Source organism: Chenopodium quinoa, unplaced genomic scaffold (assembly GCF_001683475.1).
Source record: "Chenopodium quinoa cultivar QQ74 unplaced genomic scaffold, ASM168347v1, whole genome shotgun sequence".
Lineage (NCBI taxonomy): Eukaryota > Viridiplantae > Streptophyta > Magnoliopsida > Caryophyllales > Amaranthaceae > Chenopodium > Chenopodium quinoa.
In genome coordinates this window covers 2,161,914-2,169,551 of record NW_018743050.1, presented here as the reverse complement: position 1 = coordinate 2,169,551, position 7,638 = coordinate 2,161,914, and the positions used below count along the sequence as shown (strand labels likewise).

The 7,638-nt window shown below is 37.6% G+C and overlaps 1 long non-coding RNA gene across 1 annotated transcript in view; it reads right to left on the bottom strand.

Moving 5' to 3' along the window:
• Positions 1-6,216, bottom strand: part of LOC110730904 — a 28,121-nt gene extending 21,905 nt beyond the window's left edge. The window contains exon 1 of the long non-coding RNA XR_002513175.1: positions 6,087-6,216. This is a non-coding gene — a long non-coding RNA (uncharacterized LOC110730904). The remainder of the gene's footprint in view (positions 1-6,086) is intronic.
• Between the last annotated feature and the right edge of the window lie 1,422 nt (positions 6,217-7,638).

Here is a 7,638-nt window from a genome sequence, read left to right as displayed (position 1 = left end):
CTTTCCTAGGGTCATCCCAGCGAAGTGTCTTTGCTTCTTCAGCATGGTGTTGACGATCATGTTGGAATGGGGGTCATGGCAAAGAGATGTCCTTTCATCCTCCTGGATTAAGGAGACTTCTTCGTTAAAGCCCCATAGGTCTTCATCATCTTCGTCGTGCTCCACATTGATGATTGGATTCTCTATGGATTTGATTCTCGTAGGCGAAGCATCAATAGTGATTGGAATTCCTCCAACTATGGCTTTCACTTGTTTGGTGGAGAGATGAAGGGACGACCTTTAGATCATGAAGCCAAGGGCGTCCCAACATCAAGTTGAATGAGGCTTTGATGTCTACTACTTGAAAAGTAGTAGCATGTTCTATTGCTCCTGTCGTCACATTTAGGGTTATTTTGCCAAGAGCTTGACGGTGAGTATTATCGTAGGCTCTTATTCCTTGTGTGGACGGAGTTAAATCTTCGTCCTTTATGTCGAGCATCCTCGCAGTTCTAAGTGGACAGACATTGATAGCTGATCCATTGTTTAAAAGAGTCATGGGAACATTCATCCTTTTGTAGACTACCGTGAGGTTTAATGCCGTGTAATGTTTGTCACCTTCTAGGGGTAAATCTTTGTCGGAGAAGGTGATAAGATTAATCGGACTAGGAAGGTCACTTGTGAGGAAGTTGGCTAGTCCCTCAGGAGTAGTGTCAGAATCTATCCCGATTTTATCCAAGGCATTCATTATAGCCAACCTATGCTCTCGAGATGTTGCCAGGAGCTTCCACACATTCATCTCTACTTTTGTCTTCTTAAATTGTTTAACAACGTCGTTGTCTTCGATGATAGGTATGGGAACTTGTTGTACGGTAGGCATAGGTTATGTTGAAACGGGAGGTTGCAACCTCCCGGATCTTGTGAGGACGTCTATTGATGAATCTTCTTCAGTCCAAATGTCGTCTGTGGTGTATGATACAGAAGGTGAAGGTCCTACTATGTCTTTTAGGTAGACATCTTCTTCATCACTGTCCCACACTCCATTAACGGTTATATCTTCTTCTTGTTGAACTTGGACTAATTTCTTTTCATCAATCATTTTCTGTACCAAATCCTTGAACTTGAAACAGTTTTCTATGGTGTGCCCCCTGATTGATGGTACTGACAGTAATATCTATCTGTCCTTTTTAATGACTCAAATGGTCTCGGTTCGAGAGGTTTGACCTCGCCACTCTCGGAGAGCATTTCGAACATTTGCGCATATGGGATCCCAATTGGAGTGTAGATTCTATTGCTCTTCTTGGGTTTTTCGATGACTTGTAAGGGAAAATATTTTGCCTCATAAGTCGTTCCCTTGCTAGATAGAGGTAAAGAGATCTTATTAGCTTCCACAAGATCTTGAATGAGGTTTTAAAACCTGTAGCATTCATTTGTAGTATGACTGTTTCCTTGATGGTACTTGCAGTAGGATTTGGGATCCCATCTTGGAGATCGCTTTTCTGGTGTTGGATCCTCTGTTGGACCAATAGGTTTGATTAGTCCTTGATCATAGAGACGATCAAAAGTAGCATCGTAAGTCATTCCTATGGGTGTGAATTCTCTTTTAGGTTTATCTTTCAGAAGTGGAACCTCATCATATTTTTTATGGAGTTCGTTCATAACTTTGAGAGCTTCACGTAGTAGTTGGGATGCCTCCTTCATTGACAGTGTGAGCAATTGTATGTCTTCCTTATTTCCCGGTTCTGGAAGGTTGTCTCTGACATCGAAAAAGATCTCCTCTTCTTTTTCTATGACATTGATTTCTTCGACAGGTTTAATGAGAGATGAGGGGTCAACCTCGTTTTCTTCGTCGGAGATAGCCAAAGTATGAGCTAGAGGTGCATTGTCAATTCTTGGCTTCTTACTAGCAGGGGGCAAAGTCAATTTGTTATTGTCGATTAGGTCTTGGATAGCTTCCTTAAGCTTCCAACAGCTTTTAGTAGAATGACCTCTACCTTGGTGATACTTGCAGTGTGCGTTGGGGTTCCAGTTAACCGACCTCTTCTCAACTGGTGGGTCCCCAAATGGTCCAATGGGAGTTATAAGACCTTTTGCATTTAATCAATCAAATGCGGTGTCATAACTCATGCCAATAGGAGTGAAGTTCCTCCTAAATGGTTTCCTCTGTCCTTGGTTGTTCATGGCGAGAACTTCTCCTAGATTAAAGGTGCTAACGTTATTTGAGTGGGCGGTTTTGGAAGAGGAAGGATTGTCGTTCTTTTTTCCTTTCCAGCCACTGTTGGAGTTATTGTTGGCAGCTTTTGACTTAGCCAAGTCATCTTCAATATTGATTCCAATATCATAAACAGCCTTAAAGGTATGGAGGTTATTTTGATATTTAAGATGTTTGGAATGTTTTTCTTGGAGATTATTGATAAACAGTCTCACAGACTCTTTTTCACTTGGTACCTCAATCATTTTAGCTGAGGTTTCTCTCCACTTGTTAAAGAAAGAGGTGAAGCCTTCATTCTCTTTCTGTTTGAGGATTTCAAGTTCTCTATGGTCAGTCTCGACTTGAATGTTGCATTTGTACCTATCAACGAAAGCGTTTGCTATAAACTCCCAGGTAGAGGTCTTTTCTTTCTCGAGAGAAAAGAACCATTGTTGGCAAACGGTCTCGAGAGATAGTGAGAAAAGAGAAGGGAAGACCTTCTTATCAATACCCTTGATACTCATTATTGTTTCAAATGCTCTTAAATGGAAATATGGATTGTCAATTGCTCTGAATTTTGGGATGTCGTTGGCGTTGAACTTCTGCGGAAGAAGATCTTTGTCCACCGAGACCCCTTGTGATGCGAGTTCTTGAAACATGTAGTCGCTGGACAACTTGCTTAGGCTCTCTTGCATGAGGTCCATTTGTTGTTGTTTCAAGGGATCATCGATCCTAAGTGCGAGAAGCTTCAGTGTCTCGGTCACAGTAGCAAGTTGGTTCTTAAGATCATTGACTTCTTCTTGAGTTGCCATTATAACCCTTGCTTTCCTCTTGCGAGCTATAGGTTTGTCGAAAAGTTGGACTTGTACGAAGAGGTTATCTTTGATTAATCGTCATTCCTTTCTTGCCCACACGCTGTAAATTAAACCATTTTGCGTTTTAATTACTTGACTTTATGGTTTATTTTAAGAAAAAAAGGGGTGCATATTTTTGGCAAAAATAACGTACATATTTTTAGGGAACTAAGTATTATTATTTTTATATTGGAGGAATTTTTGGCAAAAATAACGTACATATTTTTAGGGAACTAAGTATTATTATTTTTATATTGGAGGATTAATATCCGACTTACCCCCCTAAAAAATGACGGAAAAAACGCGCACACCAGACTCTCTTAATCATGGTCAAAGCATGTGTATTGGTGTGTGCATTGAGTGTAAGTGACATGCTTGGACTCTTATGTAAGACCATGGGACTTAGTGCCTAAACTCGATTATTGATTCAATTAAACATTATTGACAGCAAAATTAACCAAATTAAACAGAAAACTGATTAATTAGACCTTAGGTGATGACTCGACAAATAATCCGAACTGTCGGCTAAGCGACAGGACTGGCGTCACACTGCGGAGGTTGGCGCCAGACAACTTAGCTGTCGTCAGGCGCTATACACCATAGTGTTGCGCTACAGCTCAGACCTTGGCGCCAATAGTGGAGCTTCGGTCTGGGACTGTTTTCGGTATTATTAGTCAACTGGGGTTAGCCTAAAGTCGTACTAGGTCAATTCCGATTGAAAAATTAGACCTTATTGACTCAAATTAAATAATTAATTAATTAATTAATTAGGCAAAGTTCTTTAAGTCATTAATTTATTTAATCTCAACACAAGTCAACAAACGGTTAAGAGAAACATAGAATATATATGCACAACAAATAATGCACAATTAGTCAAGTAGGCACAATATGATGCAATGCGTTCGCAACCTAACCATGGCTCTAGTTCTCTAAAGTTCAGGATATGGTTTAGTCAAAGAGGGTCCAAGGTTAATTGTCCTGATGCACCGCACGGAAGCCTAACTGTGAAGGGTTGGCGCGAGTGGATGGGACACCGCAAGCTTTAGAAAAAACTCGCTTCCATGGTTTGGTGAATTCAACATCTCGGATGTACCCTTTGTTGCACGGAGCGTTCAATAGGGTAGATGAAGCATGAATTCCCAGAGGGTTATGTCCATATGTAGAACACATATGGGTTTCAGAAAAGTGAGAAAAAATTCAATCAGGAAGTAGGATCGAGCAAACAATACGAAAAACCGGTCGAAATTAGAACGCATATTTCTGGCTCGGTATTGGGGGAAATTGGCGCCAACAAACAGAGACTGGCGCCAGATTTTAATTGTAGCGCCTGGCGCTACGGCTAAAAGTCTGGCGCCAAGCTCTGGCCCCTGACGCTACTTCCCACATGCCTTAGCAGCTTTCTGTGCTCGATAAAATCTTCCAGTTTCGCGCGGTGTTATTTCAGTCCTAGTTGTAAAAGATATTCCTCAAATTTCCTACGTGTAAAATCCTATGTTTTTGACTCATTAAAGATGGTCTTTCCAATGAGATCCTTTTTATGCATATGACAATAATGTTAATCAAAATTACGCACATGAAATACTTAGAACTTTTCAAGTCTCATCCACTCATTCTAAATCATTGCCGAAACAAATTCAGGAATTAAAATAGAAATCCTCCCCAGTGGAGTCGCCAAAAACTGTAGGGAATAAATTTCAAGCCTTTAAATCCCACTAGCTTGAACCCCACTGTGATCATACACTAAAGTACGGTGGCTTCCAAAAGGGAAGAAGATAGAGCAAAAGAGTCGCCAACAAGTTTTTTAAGGAACTTATAAACCGTTAACTCAATGTCATCAAGCCAGATCCTAACACGATACACCAATTCCTCTAAATCCTCTATTGAAAAAAAAAATCCCACTTTTAAGTTATTTGAGCTCACAAAGTCCCCCCATCCTTCACTTAAAAAAGTTTCCACAAGACCATCACCCCATGTAGTATCTTTCAAATGCACAATGTATGTTTTTGGGTCACTTCCCCTACGAAGGCGAAATTTAACCTCACGATTATCATTCGACCTTGTACACATTTCTTTCACCCGGCGACTCATACGCATTGGAAGAGGCTGGATAGCAAAAAAATCATTGAATAGATAGGTTGAGCATGGATCTTTTATAAACTCCACGTAAACAACAAAATATCATAATAGACTCACCACATTTTGTAAGCGGCGACGAGTGTCGATTGTGAACTCAAATCTCCTAATAGACATTCTTTTTCAACCTACTCTCGTAGATCCCAAAAACTACAAATTAGTGTCGCAACAATGGTGGGGTATACTATGCAGACTGACAAAGAATCTAATAGAATCGATTTTATAATACATAATGACAGATCTGTATGGCCAAATAAAGCTCAACATTTGCTAAATAGGATAAAACCACTCATCCACATTTCAAGGACTACTCCTAGAAATACTCAACTAAAGATTCACCATACATTTTAAGTGTTTGACATCCAAAAATAGAAAATCTACCATAAATACTCACAATTGACTGTACTTGAGACCATAATCTACATGTATGTTATAGGACTACCAAAAATTGAATTATCCAACAATTTTTTTCCTAATTGTATTACATAAAACGGGAAAAGGATCCACCATTCTACTACAACAATAAAAGGGAATATTCTTCGGATGCTTTATCAAAGAACATACTAACATATATACTCATACAAACAAATCCATCAAACCTCAATATAACTCCCCAAAATTCTACAAAACTCAAACAATCTTAGGATAATAGTATCATATTCTCAAATTCAAGCTCAATTTTGAACATCTGCAAGACGTATTCCAAATTGTGTGAATTAAACATGACAAAATCGTCTAAACTAACAATAAACTTACAAAATTTAACCATTTTACCTCATTTATAAACGGTTTTATGTAATTACTTGACCAAATTTAGTTAAATTAAAAAACCCATCAATTGTTGCATGTACAATGACAAGGAAAAAAAGTTATCTACGGAAATGAGGAACACAATCATAGAAAACAAAAATTCAAGAGGGAAAGCGTTTTACCTGAACAAAGGGAAGAAGGTGAGAAGTTTTTTGCTTGCCGCCGAATGAGGAAGGAGAAAGAGTGAGTAGGAGTTAAACAATGACAATAGGTTAGGGTTTCAAGGACTAAGGACTTTTGGGGGAAAAAATTAAAAACAAAAATTTTAAAAAATTAAATTTTTTTATTTAAAGTAAGAAGTAGGATTCGAACCGTACACCTTGCTGCAAGTTGATTGAAAGTTACTAGGGTCGTGGACCAGAAAAAGAGCGCTGCTACCTTGTTCACATTTGAGGAATTAATAAACTTAACAAAGTTTTAGTTCACAGAATGGGATTAAGTTTGACTTCAAAATAATATTTATATTTGGAAATATAAAACTAAATACTTGAGTATTAAGGGAGGCCATTAGAATATACAAATGTAACGTAATATAATAATCATACTGTAGGGAATAAATTTCAAGCCTTTAAATCCCACTAGCTTGAACCCCACTGTGATCATACACTAAAGTACGGTGGCGTCCAAAAGGGAAGAAGATAGAGCAAAAGAGTCGCCAACAAGTTTTTTAAGGAACTTGTAAACCGTTCACGAGGTGAAGGTTACACCCCTTAACGATCCAAGAGATCGTCAACTCCGTAAGGTCTAGAACTAAATAAGGGTTCGGGGATGAAGGTACAAATCCAACCTAAAAGAGATTGAACCTGCCCTAATAATAGGCCTCTACTTTATTCTGCTCGTATTCATGTGCGCTACCTGATCAACATGCAATCAATAGGATTAACCCTAAACCTGTTTAATCTATGTTGGTTGAATAATAATGCACAAATAAACTATTATTGGTGATCACTTGAAATTATAATCAAATTAACCCTAACAAGATTATTAATATCTTATTAAGCGTGATTACAAGTACCAATTCCCTTTAAATATGCAATAAAGGCGATGATCAAGCAATAAAGAATAAGTATCAAGGAACATGCTAAATAATCATCAATAAAATAATAATCATGAACAATAACGAATATCATAATCATAGGAATCATAATTAATAATAATCATAATTATCACAATTATAACAATATTCATGTTAAAGCTTAATAAAAGTAAGATCCTAGGCATGATACTAACCAGATTAATAACAAACCCTAGCATGTCACTAAACATTAAAAATCAAATCTTTAACCCTAACATGATACTAACAATCATAAATATTAGGAAGAGAACAAAAGACATCATAGCAATCATGTTTAATATTAAAAATAACCTAGACATGATACTAGGAATATCATAATAACAATGTAAACATGATTTCTACATCATAATATCAATTAATCAATTAAAGCACTTACTTTGATGCCTCGTACCTCTTTCTAATAACAAAATACACACGTTAGTAACTTCAAGGAAAATAATAATCAAACAATCAAATTAAATAATTGAAAGAGAGATTTGGGACCAAACCCTTAGAAATTAAAACCTTTCACGTTTAGGGCAAAGGCAACTTTGAATATGGCTAGGTGTTTCTAAATCTTGTGAATACGGAATTTTGTATGAGAAAAACCAAGTTTTTGG